The sequence below is a fragment of the Halichoeres trimaculatus genome, unplaced genomic scaffold (genome assembly GCF_033239565.1).
Source record: "Halichoeres trimaculatus isolate MK-OKI-2021-1 unplaced genomic scaffold, fHalTri1.1 fHalTri1_scaffold_8, whole genome shotgun sequence".
NCBI classification, from domain to species: Eukaryota; Metazoa; Chordata; class Actinopteri; order Labriformes; family Labridae; genus Halichoeres; species Halichoeres trimaculatus.
Window position 1 is genome coordinate 2,753,039 of NW_027437186.1, and position 22,387 is coordinate 2,775,425.

Below are 22,387 nucleotides of genomic sequence, written 5' to 3' on the forward strand. Positions count from 1 at the left end.
ACAGCTAACCAGATTTATTCAGAGATCTCAGGGCAGCAATGGCCTTTTTCCACCTGAATATTCCCATCAAGCAATTTAGCCAAACACCAGCCAGTGCTGTCACAGCAGATAAAGGAACTATGCGCCTTGTTGTGTAGTTATCTGTAAACACAGAACATAGGGTATGCACAATTTGCTGCAGAAACCTTTGAAGAACGAGGTTATGGACACGTCTCAGAGCACTGGGCTATGAGCAATGCTGAGCAGATAGTCTGCTCACCTTCTGAGTTTACACAATTGGTTGTTGTCTCATTTTAAACAACAAATGTATACTTTACCTTGTCACTTTACATCCTGGGAAAAGTTGTCTTGGACACAGATTAGCAGAGTTAAAATAAGATGATCTGCTCTCCAAGACAAATGCACTACTTGGCAAGAGTCTCATCTTTGGCTGGGGATGGTGCTCATGGGAAATGGAGTCTTTATCCCTGAAAAACCACTAAAGATTCAAGCAAAGGGTGTCACTGTGATGCCTTTAGGTGTACCCACAGAAGATGCTGCTCAGCTTGGCCCCTGTGTGTCTCTCTGTGGCTGCAGTAACTCTGAAGTGTTTACTTTAAGTGGTGTTAGCTGGTGAAGAAGATTCTGCAGCGTTTGAAGCAGGCACTTAAAGACATGTGATTTAGGATGTGAACTCTGCCAGACCTCCATTTAGGGTTAGGGTCATCCCCAAACATTAGCGCTGCATGTTATGAATGCTGCATTTACTCAAGTGCATATTTTCTTTTTCCTCTACTTTCCTGGAGATAAATATGCAGTTTTTCTTAATTTCCTGGCTGTCTCCTCCTCCCTAGCCCGCCCCTTCTCTCCCTCCTGGTTAAAGGAACGAGCTGGCAGTATAAGTGTTATTCATGGCTTGGACAGAGGGTGAGTTTTATTGCAGGTAGATAAAAAGATATCGTCCTTCTGCTGCTGTCTACATGCACTATGTACACTGTCGTTAATATGTGATGTGCTTCTCTGCACCAAATAGATGTGCAATTAAGAAACTGCAACAGAGTCGCTTTAGCATGAAGAAAGAGAGTAAAATATAAGTATGGTGCTTTATGTAGTACAGTTCAAATGGCCTGTATGCTGCCATTGTGTATGTGTGTGTGTTACTTCTACTATTGACTTTATCAGTAAGTGTGTCTGTAACTGTCCCATGTAGATCTAGATGAAATGTTTCATGTTGGCGTTTTAGATGCTTTTCCTACTCTAACAAGAGAGAAAAAAATGCAGTCCAAACATTGAAACTGAAACAATTTAGTTTTATCTTGAGAAGATGTGCAAAAGGCCCAAAACTCTTCCTCCATCTGGGGGTGTACCACAGCTGCCCTTGTGTATCTCTGTGTTTCTTCTTTTTATCATTCTTATGACCTAGTATTTCTTGTAGATCTTCCTGTGCTTGTCTTTGTAGTCATCTGTTTATTGAAGAGGGAGTACTATGCTGTCTCTCTAGTGCAGGGGTTCCCAACCTGTTCCAACTCAGAGCCCACTTCTGAGTCTCTGACCCCATAAATACAGAGGCTATATAATGCTATATATAATGCTACATATAATGCCTTGTCAGAGCACTTTTTTTTTAAATTGAGGATATAACATAAAGAACTGAACTGAATACAGGAGGAACATCACTATTTTTAATATCCCTTTTTATGATTTAAAATACTATTCTGTAGTTTTATTCTTATGACATTACACCCCTACACACACACACACACACACACACACACACACACATACACACACACACACACACACACACACACACACACACACACACACACACACACACACACACACACACACACACACACACACACTGTTAAGTGTCAGAAAAGCTTTATATCCACCTCTGCCTGAAATGCCTTGTTTTAGCTGCTGTCCCTTTAAGGCCCCCTGCTCCACTCACCCCCTTCCCTTTGATTGGCCAGCCCTCTGAACGCCTGCCAGGGTCAAATCTCATAAAGATCTTGTGAAGATCCTGTTCAAGTTTCAAAACAGAGCATCTTTTACCTAAAACGGACAAGTTCTTACAAAAAACAAAAAAAACAAAAAGGTATTGACTGCTCTAGAATTCAGAGTTTGACTGTGTTTCACAACTGCAGCTTTTCTACAATACATACAATAAAGCAGACTTGCGTATCTCAGGAGAGAACAACAGCAGCTCCAATTAACTGCTTAATATGTGTGGCCCAGCTCATGTCAGTCTGAAAATCCAGCCCAGTTTTTAACTGAATAGCTCAGATGTAGAGGTTTGAAAATCTGCACACGTTCAGTCTGAACATCCAGCATTGTTACTTTTCATCATAGTTTGAAACATGAGGAAGCAGAACACACACTCTTTAAGACAACTTCCTGTGTTTGAGGTACATTTTGTTCAAATAGACAGTTCTTAATCCCTTCATTTTTTTTTTTTTTTTTTTTTTCTGATGCGAGAAGAGAGTCTACTCTTTTGCTTGGTAGTGTTAACGTTAACATACAGGCAATATTCTGTGGGTCTTCATCAATCGGTATAAATGCTCTGCTCTGAAAACAACTAGTCACTGAGTTTAGTATGTGACACTCAACCTGGGACAATAACTGGCCTGACCCCACATCCACATTTCCATGTCCAATCTGTAGCCCTATTGGCTAACATGAATGTTGATGCATATAATTTGATCTTTCAGATTATTTTACTCCTTGAATAGAATAGAATAGAATAGAATAGAAAATACTTTATTTATCCCAGAGGGGAAATTCAGGAGTCACCGCATCATTTAAGAAAACAAAAGTAAGAAAGAATATAGAAAGTGCAAAAATGTCCATAAGAAATTAGATGACGACATCCCGTCCACCACTCGTCCACCACTCTCCAGCCCAGCCAGTCTCCACCTCCATAGGGTCCAGGACCAAGCCTCCCCAGCAGTCTGTTCAGTCTCTGTCTCCTGGATCCTGTCTGCTCACAGCAGGCGAAGCTCCTCCAATGTGGGGCTAGCGTCCGATGTCAGCTCCATCAGCCACGTTCCTGAACAGCACGATGCCGCTGGGTTAGCACAGCTAGCTCGTCCATCCCCCGGAGCGAGATCCCACGTTCCCAACAACGATGGATGGAAGGACAGGTCCACGTCGTCACCTCCCAGCTCACATCCGAGAACCAGCACGTCGTCCTCACCTCCTCCTCCCCAGCTCGAGGGAAATCATCAAGCCCTACACTAGTTAGCATTGACATGCTACAGGCTGCTAACGGCTAATTTCGCATGTAAACAATGCAGCCATGGTTACATGTAGGATCTCCAGACAAACACAGGAGAAAAGTAGTAAAAAATATCGCCGAAGCCACAAAAAGTTTGGTGTCCGTGACCGACAATGAACCATACAAAGTGATGATCCACTCCAAATACAAAGATTACGAAAAAGAGACAAAGAAATTACAAGAAACGGACAAAGACGAGAGAGCTGCTGCAACAGGCAGCTACTTGGGTAGCGCCTAGCAACCGAAAAGCATGGAATAAAGAATGTTGCCTGTAGTATGTTTCACTGGGACCCTGATAAAGCCACAAGTAAAAACCTGTAGTTTCTTAGAGTTTTTAATCTTCTCTGTGCATCTTGGAAGTGCCTGTCACAAGAGTGTTTTGGTGTCACTTTTGTTGCGGCAGATCTGCCATCCATCTTTATATACAGTTAATGAGAAACACGGGACAAAGATAGTTTTCTAATTCTAAAAAAAAAAAAAAAAAATCAGATTTGGTGTTTGTTGATGAAGGATGTCTGTGGACTTTGAAGACACACTTCCTGCTTGTGGTTAAATAATGCCTGTTCATGGACGATACTGAGAGGAAGTCTGATAAAATAAGAATCATAATAGCTGCTAATCCTCTGTTACTTCATGTTTACAGACAAATGTGGAGACTGTGAAGACTTTGCTTTGGTGTAATGGCAATAAACGGTTGATAAGACTGTCAGGAGATGCTGAGGGGCAGAGCATAAAAGAAGAGGTTGCAGAGGGCACTGGCGAGGAGAATACAGAGGAGTGTAAAGAAGAGGAGGAAATGTGGACAGTGGAGCTGAAGCAGGTAAAAGTAGAAGAAAGGAAGAAACAAGCGAGTGGCAAGGACAATGGTGGCGTGAGGTGGAGGCTGGAAGAGGAGGAGGAGAGGTGGGGGGTGGAGATGAAGTGGTAAAGGATGGAGTGTGGATAGAGAGCGGAGGGGAGGACAGGAGGGAGGAGGAGAAGGAGGTGGCGGTTGCAGCGGCGGTGGCAGGGCGTGTTTCTATGTGTAAGCGCTTCCTTCAGCCGGGGTGATTGAGCACCTCTGCCCTGAACTCTGGGTAATGAGCGGAGAGAAAAGGGAAAACTTCTGCCCTGAAAACTTCCCAAATTATTTAGAGGCTTATGGTGGCGAGAAAAAAAAAAATTAGAATATGCACAATCCACCTTCACGATATGGGATGAAAAATAATGAAATTCTTTGTGACAGCCCTTCCAACCTCTAGCTGTATAATGATTTTTTTCACCCCCCCCTCCTCCACCCGCCTCCCTCCACCCCCTCCATTCTCCATCCCTCTCTCCCTCTCCCTGAGCCTGTAGTATCCGGGTACATCTGTTTTGCATGAGATGCATAAAATGACAGGACTTAGACAGCCACTGCATCTAGTGACAAAGATTACTGTCAGCCACCTTCGCCAGTTAATACATCATTGCCACTGGTCCGTTCCCTGCCTCTGTCTCCTAGCGACAGCCTATCCCTCGGCGAGGCCCGGGCCATGTGATGAACACCCCCCCCCAGCCCCTCTGCACACCTCCCCGCCCTACTCTTCAGCTTACCTTTTTACATTACAAAAAAATAAAAGATGAAAAAGAAGAGCAATTTTCAACTTTACATTTTTATTGTATTACCATAAGATATTGGTGCGCGCTCGGCATCGGCACTCATATGGAAGGAATCTGATTCTGGTGGTGATTATGCTGCATTTAGACTTGTTAATCTGCAGCTGCATGAGAGGAGGAAGAGGAGGGGGGGGGATAATATTTGCTTTTGGATATTAGTTTTTTCCCCCATTAGATACAGGACACAGAAACTTTTAAATGGTGCAAGAAAGCCGGAGAAGAGAGTGGAGAACGGCCCGCTTAACATGCAAATGATATGCATGGTTATCTGATGGTCCACTGGTTAAAAAATGGATGTTAGGCTTTGGTAGGTTTGGTAAATCTGTTACAGCTGCTCTCTTGGTTTCTGTTATTTGAACGTGTACATTTCATTTCCCAACGGTGTGGTCCAAAAACTGTGCCTGAAATGACCGTGACCTCCTAGTAGCACACTGGTTGGAGGCGGTTTTTGTTCATCAAATATAACTTGACAGCACCATAACAACAAAAGGCAGTACAACGAGCAATACACACAACCTTGGAAAGAGGAAACCCCAAAGACCAGAATCTGGTGTGAGATCTAGGCTAAGGATCAATTTGTTTACACGTACGTTTCATGAAGCCTCCTGCATCACATGTCCATACTTGATATAAATTGGTGAAGTAAAATAAAAGGTTATCATATCATCATCTTTTCATTGCTGTAGCTGCTGCTGATGCTTTCTTCATGCCATGCTCAGCTGGTAGCTCTAAAGCCGGCAGACTCATGGCCCAAATACACCGGATGCGTCTCTGGTCCGGCTCTGCGTTGTGTGTTGACAGTGTACATCAACTTACACCAGCTGCGTGTTCAGTCTGGCTGGAGTCCCCAGACCCAGGAGTTCCCACACTTCCCGTTCCATTGATAAGCCTCTTCTGGTTCATGTTGGGCTGTGAAACCTCAAAGGTGTTGACTCCTGGTCTGGCTCATTAAGTCAGTTTGTTGTTGTAGTCAAGCTTAATACCATCTGATTTTGACACATTTTGTGTATTTTAAAAGTCACTGGCTGTTTTAAAGCCTTTTCAGTGCACGACTTCCTGTTTCTCAATCTGCCCTACAGTGAACTGATGCATCACAGCTCCAGCATCCGGCAAGAATAGCAAAGTCGTGTAAATGCTGCAACCTGCCAGTGCAGGGAAGTGGCCAGACCATGACAGTGCGAATACAGTGTAAGCTGACTCACTGACTTGAATGGAAACCTATCTTAACCATGACGGAGTGGAGCCGTAGTGGAGACGCATCTGGTGTATTTGGACCATTGTTCCCTAAACCTTCAAATATTTACCATTTACCATACCATGGAGGGGCTAACAGGACTAGCCAGGAGTCAGAAGGAGTTTGGAACAGCCTCGAGTACTCTATCCGATGTCCTGTCCTTTCTTACTAAAAGAGTAACAAGCCTGAGTAATATCCAAAGGAGCATCTTAGAGTCATGTAAGTTTTTGTTCAAGTGTGTGATTGAAGGAAATATCATCCTCGCCTTGCCTCTTGGTCCTCTCCACTGCACAGCAGAAGATAATCATGAGGTGACGTGACTCTTTCAAAACCAGAGTCATTGGATGTCAGTACAGGGTTTCAGGGGCGAAGTGGGACTCATTTTCAGCCCTGGAATTTCACACCTCAGACCGGCCCATTTTATATCATGATCTATTGTATTAAAATAATGTAACTATAACTTTACATGTTAAGAGCGCTGATAAGAAAAATATATAAATGTATATCCTGTGACTGATTACTAATATTTGGGCTCAGAAAGTGATTATATCAGAACTGATGCTTGTTTGTTCACACACTCTGTTACAACAGCTCACCTGTTTCTTCAAAACTGACAGCAGCAATCCCCATTACTGTCCCCTGTGTCTGCCTCTGACATTAAATCACATTTAAAAAAATAGTCAGTAGTCAGCCTACTGGTCAATTCAATTCATTTTTATTATTGTAGTGCTGAATCATCAGTCATCAATTACCTCAAAGCAATTTTCATATAGAGTAGGTCTACTCTACACTATACTCTGATATTTATTCTAATATTCACTCAGTGAACAATCCTACCTGCCCACTCTGCACCTGTGGTGGGCTCAAAGCTGGTTGGTGCTGCTGCATCTCACTTCTGAGGGGCTACAAACCGTGAGTTCGTTGATGTTTTATTTAAAAAAAGATGGTATTTTGACGCATTTTGCAGTGTCATTTTCCAGCGCATTCCTCTTTTTATTTCTAAGCTCCTCCATGGCACCCTTGCTCTTTTTATCCATCTGGTCAGCAGTAGCTATAAGCTGGCTCATTGCACAGACTCCGAATGGCAGAGCTGATTGTTTTTAGCCTGCACGGATGTGCTGTTACGTCAGGATGCATCTGAGAGAAAAAAAAAAAAAGCTGCAGATAGAGACGACCCACTGGGACAGCGGAAATAGTGTGTAGGTAATACTCATTCAGGGCCACGAATGAACACCAAACCAAAAAATTAAAGTAATATCAAAAAATGTATATTACCACCAGCCCTCGCGGCCCAAAATTCAGGCCGGCCCACCAGGAATTGTCCCAGTCCTCCTGATTAGCCACTCCAGGTATGCTGGGTTTACCTAGACTTCTTCCTACAGGTATCAGAGTGGCACTGGCATTTGTCAGGCTGGATTTGGCCTCAACATTGGGATGAAGCAGCTTAAATGTGGTTTAAAGATTGGGCAGAAATAAGTCTGAGAACCACTCGCTGCTGCTTGTAAAGCCTTAATGACGTAACTGAACACCACTAGTGAACATGTTTCGACATCCACAGTCCCTTTGCTAATGTGGATTTTGGCAGCTGGACAGTAAGAAGACACTTCAGAGAGATTTCAGTGACTGAATCAAAGGGAAACTGTACGAGTGAAGGGACAAAAATAGGATCTGAAGAGAACAGATGACAAGTGGCCCACCCTCGAACCTGATGGAATTAAACCTCTGCCTATAAACCCTTTTATTTTTTATCTTTTAAGAAAGTGGCTGATGGATTATATTCAGCACAGACTTTCGGAGGTATCCAACCTTAAGTCAACCTTTTTTGTTTATCGAGTGCACTTTTACACAGACATCAGTGCTTATCACCTGTTTGTATCCACACTAAGAAGAACAGATCACTTTGCCTTCATGTGGTCACATCAGTACATGTGTAAACTACAGGTTGGGACTGCTCCCTTCTTCTACCGCAGCTCATAGATGTATAATTTGTGTTATATATGCACATGTGGTGGCAGATGTGATATCAGTGGGACATGTTAACTCACTTTACTGTCTCATTGTTGCTCTGAAGGAAACCAAAGTAGTCTACATACTTTGTACCACTAGCCCTTTTTGTCAAACAGCAGCCCGGCCGGTGACTCACGACAGCATGGAGATTGCAAAAACTGTTTGAAAAGATGTCTGTGAAGACTGACAGTCAAAGAAACCCAAAGTCCTGACACTAGAGACTCTGAAACCAAAGATTTATTTCATATAGAGCTCAGAGAAAATCCCAAGTTTTTTCCCACTTGTGTTTTTTTTCTTTTTTTTTTTTTTTAATACAACTGTATTTCAGCCTTTGTCTGAAATATTTTATTTTAACTGCTTTCTCTTTTAAACTTGGTTTATTGCAGCTCTGACAATTTACATCATTTTAGCAGCCTTGCCCCCTGCGTAGTCCTTTTCAAGCAGAAAATTTTGCGTCTGCTACTCCGTAAATTTTGTATTTCTACATAGAGACGCAAAGAGCTCAAAGTGTTCAAAGTACAAAAATGACTGGCACTTATCTGATTTATCACACAGAGATCACTAAAATAACAGCGTGATGAAAAAGTCATGGCGTAAAATTGGCCAAACTCAGCAGAGAAGAGGCATTGTATCAAAAAAAAAAAAATAATGTGAAAACAGTGTTGAAACTTAATCATTTCTTGTTTGTGCTGATTCTGCACATCCAATTTCCTTGCATCATGTTCATGCAGAAAGCATGATCCTGCTTTAAAGCTTCTGACTCCAAGGACCCCTTACTCTCAGAAGGAGAGCAGACCTTGGTGTTTGTGGCCCACCCCTCCAACATGCCTTTATGTGATGACCCCATCGTTATAGCAAGTCTTATGAAGACCTTGTAAAGATCTCGTGCTCTTTTTGGAACATAGTATACAGAGCAGTTTACAAACAGATTCAGGGATTCCTTCAAGTGTATGAATATGTAGCAAAAAGTGTTTACAGCCCCTCTGGGCAGTTGAAATTTTCATTTTGTTTGTGTCTCATGGTGTTTCTGCTCCCAGCCTCATGTGGAAATTCTAGGAATTACAATTTTATTATGTTTTATTTGTATTTTATTTGCTCATGACAGCTGTATTATATGTCTTTTTTTTTTTTAAATAACGCGTAAGTTTTGATTTTTGTTAGGGCCCAGAGTTATACAGATGCAAACATATTCCAGGGTGTGGCTGATTTGACTGACAGCAGGTCATGTTGTAGTTTTATTTTATTTTTATTGATGGCCTCACTCCACCACTTTGCTTATTTCTAGATGGTAATATTCAATATTAGGGATAGGACATGTAACGTATGTGCTAATTTGTATCTATTTATCATAGAGCTGCTGCTCCCTGAAGGCAGTGCCTCCATTTTTTGTTGATATGTTGAGCGGTGTGATCCAGATCAGATCAGAGTGTCATAAAACCACAAAGAAAATGTCACCACTGCCCTGATCGAGGTGCGTGCACAGCCAGTCTTTAACAGTTTTAATTTAGTCACTTACCTGACTTATTAATAACACCAGCAGGTAATATTAGAGCACACACACACACAAACACAGACACACACTGATCCCTGCTGTGTGACGCTTACAAAGTGATGAAACACGACTGAGGAAAACAATCGGCTTTTATTTCGCTCCCTTCGTGTTCTCATTCCTTTGTCTTACATTTCTCTGCTCTCCATCGCCTTGGATTTAGTTGTTGTTATTGACTCACGCTGCTTCTCTCTTGTCATTATTTCTACCTTTCCCTTCTCTCATCCCTCTCTCTTTCATCACGCCGCCCCCCCGTCCTCCCCTCCACTGACATTGTAATGTTACTGCACACGACTTTATCTCGCCTGAAAAGGTGAAGCCATGAATGATCTCTCCAATTTAAAAGCACTCAACCCTCACGCCGCCTGAAATGAATATTTTGCATATATTCATGCAACAATGATTCAATTTGAGGATATTATTTGCAAACAGTGGCTGAATTCTCTGCAGCATTAATAACAGAGCGGCGGGCCGATATCACCGGGATGAAAAATGTATTTATTCTGACATGTTTAGAATGAACCGGCGCGATTAATTAAAAAGTAAACAATAAAGAGAAGAGTCAGATGGAAAAGGAGAGATGGAGGAGTCTGTGAAAAGGTTCATCCACAGTTCCTCTCCTTTCTTCTGCTTGTTGGAGTTGTTTGGAGGTTGTTTGACTATGGAACATAAATTTCAAGATATCTCCAGTCATTGTTGTTTGTTTATACGTCTTTCCCAAATACAAAAAAGTTTGGAATAAGTAAAATGATTCACCATTTCAGTTTTATTGGTGTTGTTCTGCAGAAGGCTGGTGACTCATCGGTGTCAAAGCGCTGTAACCCTTTCACCACATCTGATTAACACGCTGTGACATTTCAACTCTCTTCTTAGGAACATCTTAAAAATGTGCAAACATGACTTATTAACCTCAATACAAACACACACTAGAGCTTAACTGTACTGATGGCACTTTGCTTCATCTGAAAGATGTTGGCTGAGACCAAAGTACTTTGATGAAGAGGACACTGCACCGAACTGAATTTAAAATGCTGTGCCACTTTGGGTGTGCTACCCCTGTTGCATGGCATAACTCTGACAAGAGCTGCACTGTACTGTGGTGTCATCTTTTAGGGTTTTGTTCACCTGCAGGAACTTTCCCCAGGAACTAGGAACTTTTTAGATAAAGAAGAAAATATACTTTTTGAAATCTCCTTGGGGGAAATTAATTTTATTTTACACACGGAGTCATATTATACACACTCTGCACTTTCAGTATGCACCTGAGCAGTTGAGGTTTTGGTGCCTTGCTCAAGAGCACCTCGACAGTGCTCAGGACTTTAAGCTTGGTCCATGCCGGAGCTTAAACCAGCGACCCTCCGATTGCTCAGCTAATTCGTTCACATGGAAATGGAATTTTAGCCAACTTGAAACACCAACTTTTGAAAACGGCCTCCAAAATGGATTTTTTTCTGTAACGCTGCAGCCACTGTTGCTGTATAAAAAGTAAGCCGGCGTTTTCAGTGGAAATGCTGACGTCACACTCTGCTTTGTGCAAGGGCATCCAACAGTACAACAGTACTGTTGTTATGATCGTTGTAGACTACCATGTTGTGCTTGTGCTGCTCAATCTGCTGAATCTGCTGGCTGTCTTTCAACAAATTGAGCATCTGTTGCTCCACTTCTACACTTAGCACTCACCAATACTCCAGATACTCTACTTCAGATACACCCAACTCTACTTCAGCGAAGATCTACCAAAAGCCGCTTCTGGACAAGACAGTTATAGCACCAACTACAGGCCTGGCAAACTTACTACAGCATTTTTTCTGGTAAAAATGTGTTTACCAGTTTTCTGGTAAACACAGATTTTTTTCTCTGCATTTTTGCATTTGGGGTGAAACGTTGTGTAAACTGGGCCTGTGCCTTTGCTGCCCCAAAAGGTAAGTGGTATAAAGTCTGTGGTGTGGAGCACAGACAGCCTGTGCCCCCAGCAGATTGAGGTACTACTATATATGGTACTATATGCTTCTCAGGAACTAGAGTCTAAATTTAGTTCTGAGGTTGTAAATTCATCTTGAAAGAGCCCTGCCTGGGCGTATTGCTCTCCAGATTTCCAGGAGCTTTGGAAGTGGGGCCTGCAGGCTGATTGTGTCTAATTGGAGGAGCAGCCTCAGTGTTTTTATTCCCTCCTCCACAAGATGACCCCCAGCAGTGACAGACTCCTTGATTTTAACCCCTTGATTTCTGTTGTTGTTAATTTGCGACATACCCTGTCAAGTCTCGATGCAGCTGAAATGACCTTTGTATCTCATTATTACCTATTGATTCATATTCTACACATACCAGACGGTATCAGATCCACCTTGTCACAATATATTGGTCAGGGGATGAACTTCTCATGTCTATATATTCAATATAACTCAGTTATGACTATTGTATGTACTTAATACAAATTTACAATCTCCACTTAATTTAACATCTGTAAGAATGCAAACTCGCATAAAACACATCATGAACAATCTATTTTTATTACTGTTAATTACTTCAGGTGGTAAGGGGTTAACAACCCCTAAACAATCCTTGGTGGACCTCAGGCCCTCAGTGGAAACCACCACAGGAACCATTTAGATCCTGGAACTTCTAGTCAAAAATCACCTCACTACAACTTTGCTAAACCTCCTGCTTGCTGGAGCTCAGAGGATCCAGGCAGACTGTGAAGTTTTCCCCAAGGATTAGTTTCACAAATGTGTTCTGCTGCAAGGAACCAGTCATGAATTACTGAATCAACACATCTCAGAATAAAAGAATCAGTTCCATCTTGGAACAGCTTCCTGATACCCGCGGTGATATTATAGGAAGCTAAAACAAGATCTACATGAGCTTGAAAACCATGCAGTTTTATATATCTCTTACCTAAAAAAAGCTGCAGGATTTAGCAAGATGGGAAGATTTGTTTGGAATTTAATAAACAATCAGAACAAATATTCTGCAACAATTTAGAAAAAAGAGGCAATAAAATCCCACAGTGATCAAACCTTGGGAGAATTTTCTTGAAACAACGTACCAGACGTCCATCAGGAGGATTTACTACACAGAGCTTATTTACAGGTTCTGTCCTGTTTGCTTGTTAGGCAGCGGCTCAGGGAGATGGGGATTAAAGCGAGTGCACCATGACACTGGTGTTAAAACAAACATCTGTTTCCTCTTTGTTAGATCCTGTAGTTTCCAGAATAACTGTAAAATACATGCACCAAAAGTTTACCAGCTTTCAGCATCCACTTTGTGAGTGTGTGCAGGAGCAGGATGTTGTCACAGAGGACGCAACAACACAACCTTCTTCCTTTACCAACACCAGAATGGTTTACATCTGCAGAGAACACATCAATACACTATTAAAGAAGCAGGATATTAAAACGTAATCTGTAAGTGTAAAGTCACAGTGGAGTTTCAAACTAACACATCAGTTAGAAACAAACAGCAGGATAAAGCACCAACAAGGGAGTCAGCACTTAAACCTAACAAAGCACACAAACCCAACAGTGTGTGCTGCTATCAACCACTCATCCTCTTTTTACAGTTTTCTACTAAAAACGCTGCTCATACTGACAAACAGTGCATTAAGTCAAATAGTAGAAGAGTAGCTCAGGTTTCTGTTGTTGGCAGATTTTTTTTAATTGCTTAGAAAAATGCAAACTGAATATATAACTGCAGCATGGTGGCTGAAGCCAGCAGCAAAGGAATTTCAGACACCTTATACCACACAACAACTCTACATCAGCCTTTGTACAGACAGCTACAGGGTGTCCACCTGCTAGTCAACCAGCCATGTCCTTATAGGGGCAAAACTTCTGAGTCCAATCACTTTACTTAAAAAAATTATAATAATAATTATGTGATAGAAGACCCCCGTTCAGAGTGTACTGATATGCTGATAGAGAAATGATCTAAGACTGAACTCATGTTTCTAACCAGGCTGTAAACATGTTTATTTATGCTGTAAAGACTGACTTTTTTAATGAATGTGTATGGTTTCCATTTTGTAAACAGACAGCCCCAAGTGGTCACTCATATTTTATTACCATAATAATAATAATAATAATAATAATAATAATAATAATAATAATAATAATAATAATAATACAATATATGATAAAATGCTGATAGTGATTACAAAATAAAAACAATAATACAAATTTAAATAGATAGATACAAGTAACACATGACACTTCTGCCCACATTAATGCCACTTCCTGTGTGAAGGACCCTAATGTCACACAGGGGGCTTCTGACTCCGGGGCTGCAGCTGGGTCGTGCTGTCCTCAGGTGTTGGGTTGTCTCAACAACTGATGCCAGTAGTTAAGGATTTTTTAGTTGCTGATTGTTTATTTCAGCTGAGGGGGTATTTAGTATTAAAGTTGAAATTTGTTCCAATAAATGTCAAAAAACTACTCCAACGCTGACCTCTACCTGCTTGTCAAAGTCTTCAGCGGGGCTGCAAAATTTAAATATTTAAAGTTGGTCAAACAGCAGCTCTGAAGAGGCTCAGTGTAAGGACCCAAGACTCAAAGGTAGATGGTGAAACATGGAGTATTAAATAACTTAATAATCAAAGTACAAAACAAAATCCCAGCAGGGCTGCATGATCTAATCTGCAAGAAAAAAACGAAAAGTCACAACCAAGCTGGAAAAACCGAATCTACCAGAATAAACAAAAAGGCAAGAGATCTTAAGCACACTTAACTTAACACAGACAATAACCAAGTGGCACAGGACAAAGGAAGACGCTGACACTAAATACGCACACGAGGTAAGAGGAACAGCTAGAGACAATCAGGGCCAGACGAGCAATCAGTGAGACAGGATGAGACCAGGACAGGAAGAAAAACTGGAGACAACATTGGCAGAATGGCACTACGAAAAAAGACGAAAAAAGAGGAGAAAGGAAAGAAACGTGAAAGCTAACTTAACCAAAAGTGATGAGACATGACAAGCTCTTTTTAAATGTTAAGAAAGATACTTCCTCAAGTTTTGCTGTATATGTTTTTAAATTAAAAAATGAGTATTAGACAAAAATCACTGTCTCAATAGTCTACCAACCTTGTGCTTCTTTTAACCAGAAGGTAAACTTCTGGTGTGTTAATTAACAAACCTTTAAGCCTTGTTCAAACCTCTGTGTTGACGTGTCCACATTACTCTGCAGTATCCCTCCAAATTCCATGGGGGCAGACCAGTGGTCTGATGATCATCAGAGCACCTGTTTCCCTTCCTGCTACAGTTTCTGCTTTTTCAGTGACTCAGCATATTTTGTTACATTACATACACAGACATTAAAGAGGGTGAAATGTAATGACCAATGTGCAGCAGTTCAGGAAATATTGTTTAAACAAGAAACACAATTTTATTTAAATGACCAACTTCTGCACGTAACACTTCTGTTTTGTTTGTTTGTTTGTTGTTGTTGTTTTTAATGAATATATGTATATTTGGTATAATTTTTTCCATGCTCTTCTGTTTTTTTTTTTTTAACTATTTGCACCAACCAAAAAAAGTTCAGTGTAAAGTAAAAACTACTTGACAATAAATCTGATTCTTATTCTGAATTATAATCAAGGCTTTACTTTAAGTTTCCAGCGTTTAAGTCTTTCAGAAGAATCTTTGTCCAGTATGGAAAACAGGTTTTTGTCTCCTCTTTGAATGTTTCAATGAAACTTTTGCTGAAGAACAGACGGTCAGTGCATACAGGTAAAAACACACACGTCTATCAATGAATAAGTCAGACTAATCCACTCCAACTCCCGAGTCTAAATATCAACACTGTGAGTCTAGTAAATTAATTTTCAGGAGAGCAAATCTTTTTTTCTATCACTAAAGTGAAAATCAGCTCAGGACGCCTGCTCTGAATGTTTCTGGTATTTAAATGATTTCTGAAGTAGACCTGATCATCATCCCCTGTTGAGCACATTTAGGTGTTTGGAACTATTTTTTAATTCCCAGAGATATTTTATGAAATGAATGTTGTGTAGAAGGATTTTTTCTGCTAAATAGAGAGGAAAATGTCCAAATAGGCAAAGTCATAATGAGTGTGCTCTCCTTTCTGGATAAACAACATCAGTTAAATGAGAGTAACAGGCATTCATACAGAGACCAGAGAGCCTTCTGTTTCACCTGCAGGATTTTACAGTTTTCTACTAAACTGCTCCTTTTAATCTATGAAAGAGAAATGTTTATTTAGAACAAGCATGGTTTGAAAGTCAACATGTATGAAGTTAAAATATCTACCATATAACCACAAAACACAGAATAAATTAATGTGTGTACACACTTCTGCTCATTGGCTCCAGAGCAACTTGTCTGCTAAATTTATTACTCATACTTTTCATTATTACAGATCTAAAATGCTCCTTAATTGTATCTAATGACCAGTCCAGTTTCAGTAAACTGCTAGCAGGAAAATGCTATAATGCTATGCTAAAACAAGCACAAATGATATATGGTATCCAGGCATGTAGTTTGGGTGTATCTCATGGAGATTTAAAGTTGCATGGATCACATGTCTGCATACACTGACCATTTACATCCCACCCTGGATGTGAGCCATGCAAGGAGGGTGTGGTGGTGGGGCTAGCTCTGGTAATGGTAGCCAGGCTCAAAAAGAAGGTTTTTAAGACTCTTGTGTTAAGTCTGAGTTTATTTAAAGAATACATATCAGTAAAATATCACAAAAAATCACTCTCTTTCAGTGTTGTTGCTCATATTCTTGATCGTTTAGTGTATCTTCCCACCACTAAATGTGAAATAAGGTGACTCAGCCCTTTGTTCATGTCACTCTGTTCAGAATCTGCTCACTTTGTGACATCACAAGTTGAGTAATTATAATAATACCTACAACCTCAAATGGTATCTCCAACCTCACCTTCAGAGCTCCCCTTTATAAAAGCTGGTCATGGATTTAATATAATGAGTTTTTAAGCTGGATGTTATTTATTTTGCTTACCTGAAGTTACTGATGTCACCATCTTAATGTAAGGCTGTGCCTTTTTTATACCATACAAGGGAGACAAACATGAAATAACACATTCAAATCTACATCAGGGGGCTTTATAACTCTGTCAACAAGCCAACGTCTAAAAGCAGAGTTACAAATCAAAGTTAGTAACTGAGTGTTCAAAAACAGCTTGTTGTATCTCTGTTTGATGCCCTGCTTCCTGCATCTACATCTGACTCCTGGAAAAAAATCTAAAGACCGGGGGAGGAATATTATAAGACTTCTCATTTGGCTGTGGCGGACTGTGAGCAGGTTGTAAGTAAAGCTTTGAAATGCAAAAAGACGAAACGAGCAAGAGACAACAAACAGAGATTAAGAATTTAAACTAAGCTGTTCATCAGCTGATCGAAAGTTTAAGACTTCAGACTGGGTCCAGATCTGCACAGAAATCTGCCCAAATGTGTGTCACTCCCAATCAATGCTCTATTTACTGGTTGCATTTGGGGTTTTAATTTTAATTTTAATCTCAATTTTGGCTCCTGGGGATCCTACGTGTAACTATGGTTGTATTCTTTACACACAAGATTTCACCCATTAGCAGCCTGTAGCATGTACATGCTAACCAGTTCTGGGGGTGCTGTTCTACGTGAGCTGAGGAGAAGGAGGTGAGGATGCTGTGTCGGTGTGAGGTAAAAAGAGACAACATCAACCTGTCCTTCCATCCATCATAATGGGGAATGTAAGATCTATGTCCAGTAAGATGGTCAAGCTAGCAGCGCTAACCCAGCACCAGAGGGAATACCAGAGGGCAGACTAGCATCATGCTATTCACAGACACATGGCTAATAAAGCTAACACTGGACATGAACACCTCATTGGAAGGATTTCACCTGTTGTGAGCAGACAGGATACAGGAGACAGAGACTGAACAGACTGGAGAAGAAGTCTTGCTCAGTCCTGGACCCTGTGAAGGTGAAGGCTGACTGGATTATGATGGCCAAGCTGTCATTTCTGATGGACTTTATTTTTTCCTAGTTGACCCTTGTTATATTATTCTATATTCATGAAAATTTTGCAGTTTATACTCTTGTATTGCTGCTGTGACTCTGAATTTAGAGTACATCCCACTCTATTCTTCAGAGGAGAGGGATGCTATTCTACCGACCAATCAACGGTCTGCAGTGTTGTTGTAGCTCCACCTTCCGTGGTTGTTTTGTAACAAATTGTCTTTGTTCAAAGTCAACTTTTTACCTGATAAAATGCAACAAGTGAAGTAATTTGTCAGTATGGCTCAGTAGTGCTGTTGTTTTAAACATGACAATTAGCAAACAATGTAAGTTTGTACCGTATGTTTGTAGCCGGCTAAATGTAGTGCTACAAGCAGCAACAACTCTGTAGGCTAATGTGACAACAAGCAAACTGTCAGCTCGTACAGTAGCTTAGTAGCCATCCATATCTAGCGCTACTGACAGCCCGGTGCTCTAAGACATGTCAGTAATGTGTAACGTTAGTGAATCCTGGTTATGTCCTGCCAGTCATCTACCAAGCAGAGCTAACGTAACCTCACTCTTCATCTTATTGATAGACTCTCAAGTTTGAACAGACCACTGCAGAATAACTGCTGACTGTGGGTTGGGATGAACATTAGCATAAAAAGCTTAGCCCTTTTAGCCTTTAGCTCATGCTCTATCGCTCTTCCATCACCACACTGACAAAGTTGAGTTGCAGGAAGAGAGATTTGTGTTTTTCTCTGCTGAAAACGATTTATGTGATTAATTTTGTAGGGATGGTGGACATTGGAACCTAACTGTCGGACAGAAAAAGGACAGAAGAGCGGAAGAAAGATAAACAGGGGAGAGATAGAGCACGAGCTAAAGGCTAGAACACAAACACACTGCTTGTTAAAAGTCATGTCTTCACAACAATGTGCGCCGGCCAAAGGTGGCGCTGCAGTCTAATTAAAACAGATCCTCCTCAGAGCATCTTTCCATTTTTTAATTTCCAGTTAAAGCAGCTAAAGTTAAAGCAATAAAGCTTCCGTTAATACTTCACCAACTTTTCATGTGTGTGTGTGTGTGTGTGTGTGTGTGTGTGTGTGTGTGTGTGTGAGTGTGTGTGTGTGTGTGTGTGTGTTTGCAGTATGACGTAAAATAAGGTATCAGTGGTGATGTTTGAGTAAAATAAGATAATAACTGATCATTAGTTTGGCGCTTTTATTCGGTCACAACATTTTTGCAGAGAAAAGATCTAATCCTACTTAGCCCACTAAATTCCTGCGTTCTGTGGAGGCTGTGTGCCAGACTCGCTCTCTCCCTCTCTTTGTGTGTGTGTGTGTGTGTGTGTGTGTGTGTGTGTGTGTGGTGTGTGTGTGGGGGCTTACAGAAGTTCTCTCAGTGTGAATCAGTTTCCTGTGTCATTAGTCTAGATCCACTCTAATGATGGTCCCACTGGAGCGCCACTTCACACACACACGCACACACACACACACACACACACACACACACACACACACACACACACACACACACACACTGAAACCCAGCCTGTGTCGAGAGCAGCAGATATGAGAGGCTGCGGTTGCGTATGCGAGCATATGTATGTAAATTCCATCATTTACGGCATTATCTGGAGGAGGTATTGTCTCTCCAACGTAATGTATGACTGCCAGGGAAACATGAAAGAGACACGCAGAGAAAGAGAGAGGCTCATATGCATGCAGAGAACCGATACGCCATAACATATAATGACAGTTCCCACATGTGGAAGAAGAAACAGGGAGGCAAATGAGAAAGAGTTAGAGGGTAGAGGGGGGGGCGAGGCGCTGAATACTGAGACTGACAGAGACGGGGGGTATTAAGCAGGCATGGAGAGAGAAAATGGGGAAAAGTGGAAAAAAGAGCAAATTAAGGCTGAGCTCGCCCTGAACTTTTCTGTCTGAACACAGATTTTTCAGATTAAAGCTGGACTGTAGTTTATGAGTGTGACCAGTTTTATACTAAAGGTAAAAGCTGCACTGCTAAACAAGAGGGGCAACGACACTGTGTGTTTGTGTGTTTGTGTGTGTGTGTGTGTGTGTGTGTGTGTGTGTGTGTGTGTGTGTGTGTGTGTGTGTGTGTGTGTGTGTGTGTGTGTGTGTGTGTGTGTGTTGGGCTTGAATAAAGAGAAAGATGTCACCCCACTGTTGAAAAATAGCCAGGTGGCTGAATATGACTAGCTCAGCCTTTTGGAAGATCCTGAAGACAAAGAGAGAAACTACCATGTGTTCTCCTGCTTCATACACACACACACACACACACACACACACACACACACACACACACACACACACACACACACACACACACACACACACACACATACACACACACGGTGCATGTGGATGAGGACATAAGTCTATGAAGTGGGTAATTTAATGGGGTCCTTTACAAAACAAAACAACAACAACAAAAAACTATTAAAATATCAATAAAAAACAAACAAACCAACAAACAAACAAGCAAACAAAAAACATACAAAAAAGACGTTGAATTCTTCTGCAAAAACAAAACATTCACCTAAATGTTTATAGCACTGAAATACAACAGGGGAGGATTTGTGCAAGACTGAAAATAAGTAAATAAATTAATAAAATACATAAACAAATGAATGGTATAATAATAATAATAATAATAACTAGAAAAGCAATTTCTGAAGAAATTGCGCTGTGAATGCAGAATGCTGAAGCAGCTTGCGCTGAACTGCTAATGCAACGAAAGCTGAACCTGAATGACTGAAGATATGTCTGAAAATGGTTGAAAAAGTCTTGAATAGCTTGCGCTCAACTGCTAATGCAGAATGCTGAACATTAATGACTGAAGGTTTGTCTGAAAATGGCTGAATGAAGTCTTAAAATGCTTGCGCTGAACAGCTAAAGCAAAATTCTGAACAAGAATGGCTAAAGTTATGTCTGAAATCATTTGAATTAAGTCTTGAAAAGCTTGTGCTTAACTGCAAAAGCAGAATGCTGAACATGAATGACTGAATTTATGTCTGAAAATGGTTGAAATAATTCATGAAAAGCTGGCACTCAACTGCTAATGCAGAATGCTAAATTAACCTGCCATGAACTCTTGGATGAAAGGAAATTAATGGATGAATCAGTTAAATGGATAAATGAATTTAAAGTTGAAATGGCTGCATCTTTTCAAAATTTGAAGCAATGAATTAAATTTTAAAGAACAGTTATGGAAATAATGACCTGACTGAGGGAAAATGCAAGTCTCATCTCTGAAACCCTGTTAAAATGAAATCCTGCTTGTCCTGTGTGTGAGTTTTTAATCATGTAAGCCTTTTAGCTGAGGCTCATCTGAAGCCAGATGTTGCCATGGTGATCATTGTTTACCAACTGCCATCAGAGAGCTGGTGGAGTCTGTTGATTCCCAACACATTTCCACTGAAATCAGGGTGTCGAACTGTCTGCAACTGTGACTAAACCAAAGGGCCGATCAGAAAAGTGATCACACCGTAGGAATCCTGAGACCCTGAGGAAGCTGTCTGTGTTAATTTCATGTCTAAAGATGCAGAAATAGGCCCATGACAGCGATAGATAGATGAGGGAAATTTGACTGATCTCTGAGAAAACCCCTCAGGAATTAACATTGGAGTACATGGGTGCCGGAGCTGACTTTGCCCGACAGTTGGTCATTTTGTGAAAAAGGGCTCCATCCTTTCGCTTTAAAAACCACTTTGTCAGAAGCAGGACAAGACTACTTACATGCTGAGGGCTTATTTGTGTTGATAGCTCAAAAAATGTGGCCAAGAGAGCAGTTTACCCAGAAGTTTCCCAGGTCTTGTTTCCCCCTCTCCCTGCTCTGTCGTTTGAATCTCCCACTCTGAGCTGAAACATTCCGTCCAATACACACCAATGTTAAATGGCTTGAAGAGCTGAAATGCATCATGACCTTTGAAGGGTCATTGTGAAGAAACTATGAATGCTAAGAAACATTTGAAACCCACTGAATGAAGCCAAAAGATAGCTGAATATTTTGAAGTTTGAATGGAGTTTGTAGCTGAATGTATGACTGAATGAGAAGGGTTTGAAGCAGGCTGAAAAAAATGTCCTGAAGGGAGAAAATTTTGAAAATTCCGCATTCATCTCTATGGGACCGAAATTTCTTAAATTGTTGAATATCTCGGAAAGTATTTGTGAAAAGTTTCTGAAGAGTCATAGCCCCCTTGTCCCCACTGAAACACACGTTTTGAAGTTTGAATGGTGAAAATCGGTTGAAGTTTGTAGAAGTTTTAGTGGTCCAAAAAAGCGGGCGGAAGAAGAAGAAGAAGAAGAAGAAGAAGAAGAAATTTTTTTGTCACAGAAGAACATATGCTGTGAATGCATAACTGCATTCACAGCAATAATAATAATAATAATGATAATAATAATAATAATAATAATAATAAATAAACAAAGTAGTAATAAACTAAATGGAGGAGAAATGTGTAATATACAGGGATAGAGTCATAGTGAAAACTTTTTTGTACGAGAGTAAGTAAGTAACTTTTATTTGAATTGCACTTTTCACAGGGAAAGCTCACAAAGTGCTTTACAGAAATTAAAAAAATGAAAACAGGCAAAATAACATGCATAAAGTGGAAATAAAGTCATATTAAGAGACTCAATCTGTTTTATGAGAAAACTTTAATTACAGTATGTGGCCAGTCTTTATGAATGCTTAGCCCTTGACTCTGAAAAAGTTTACA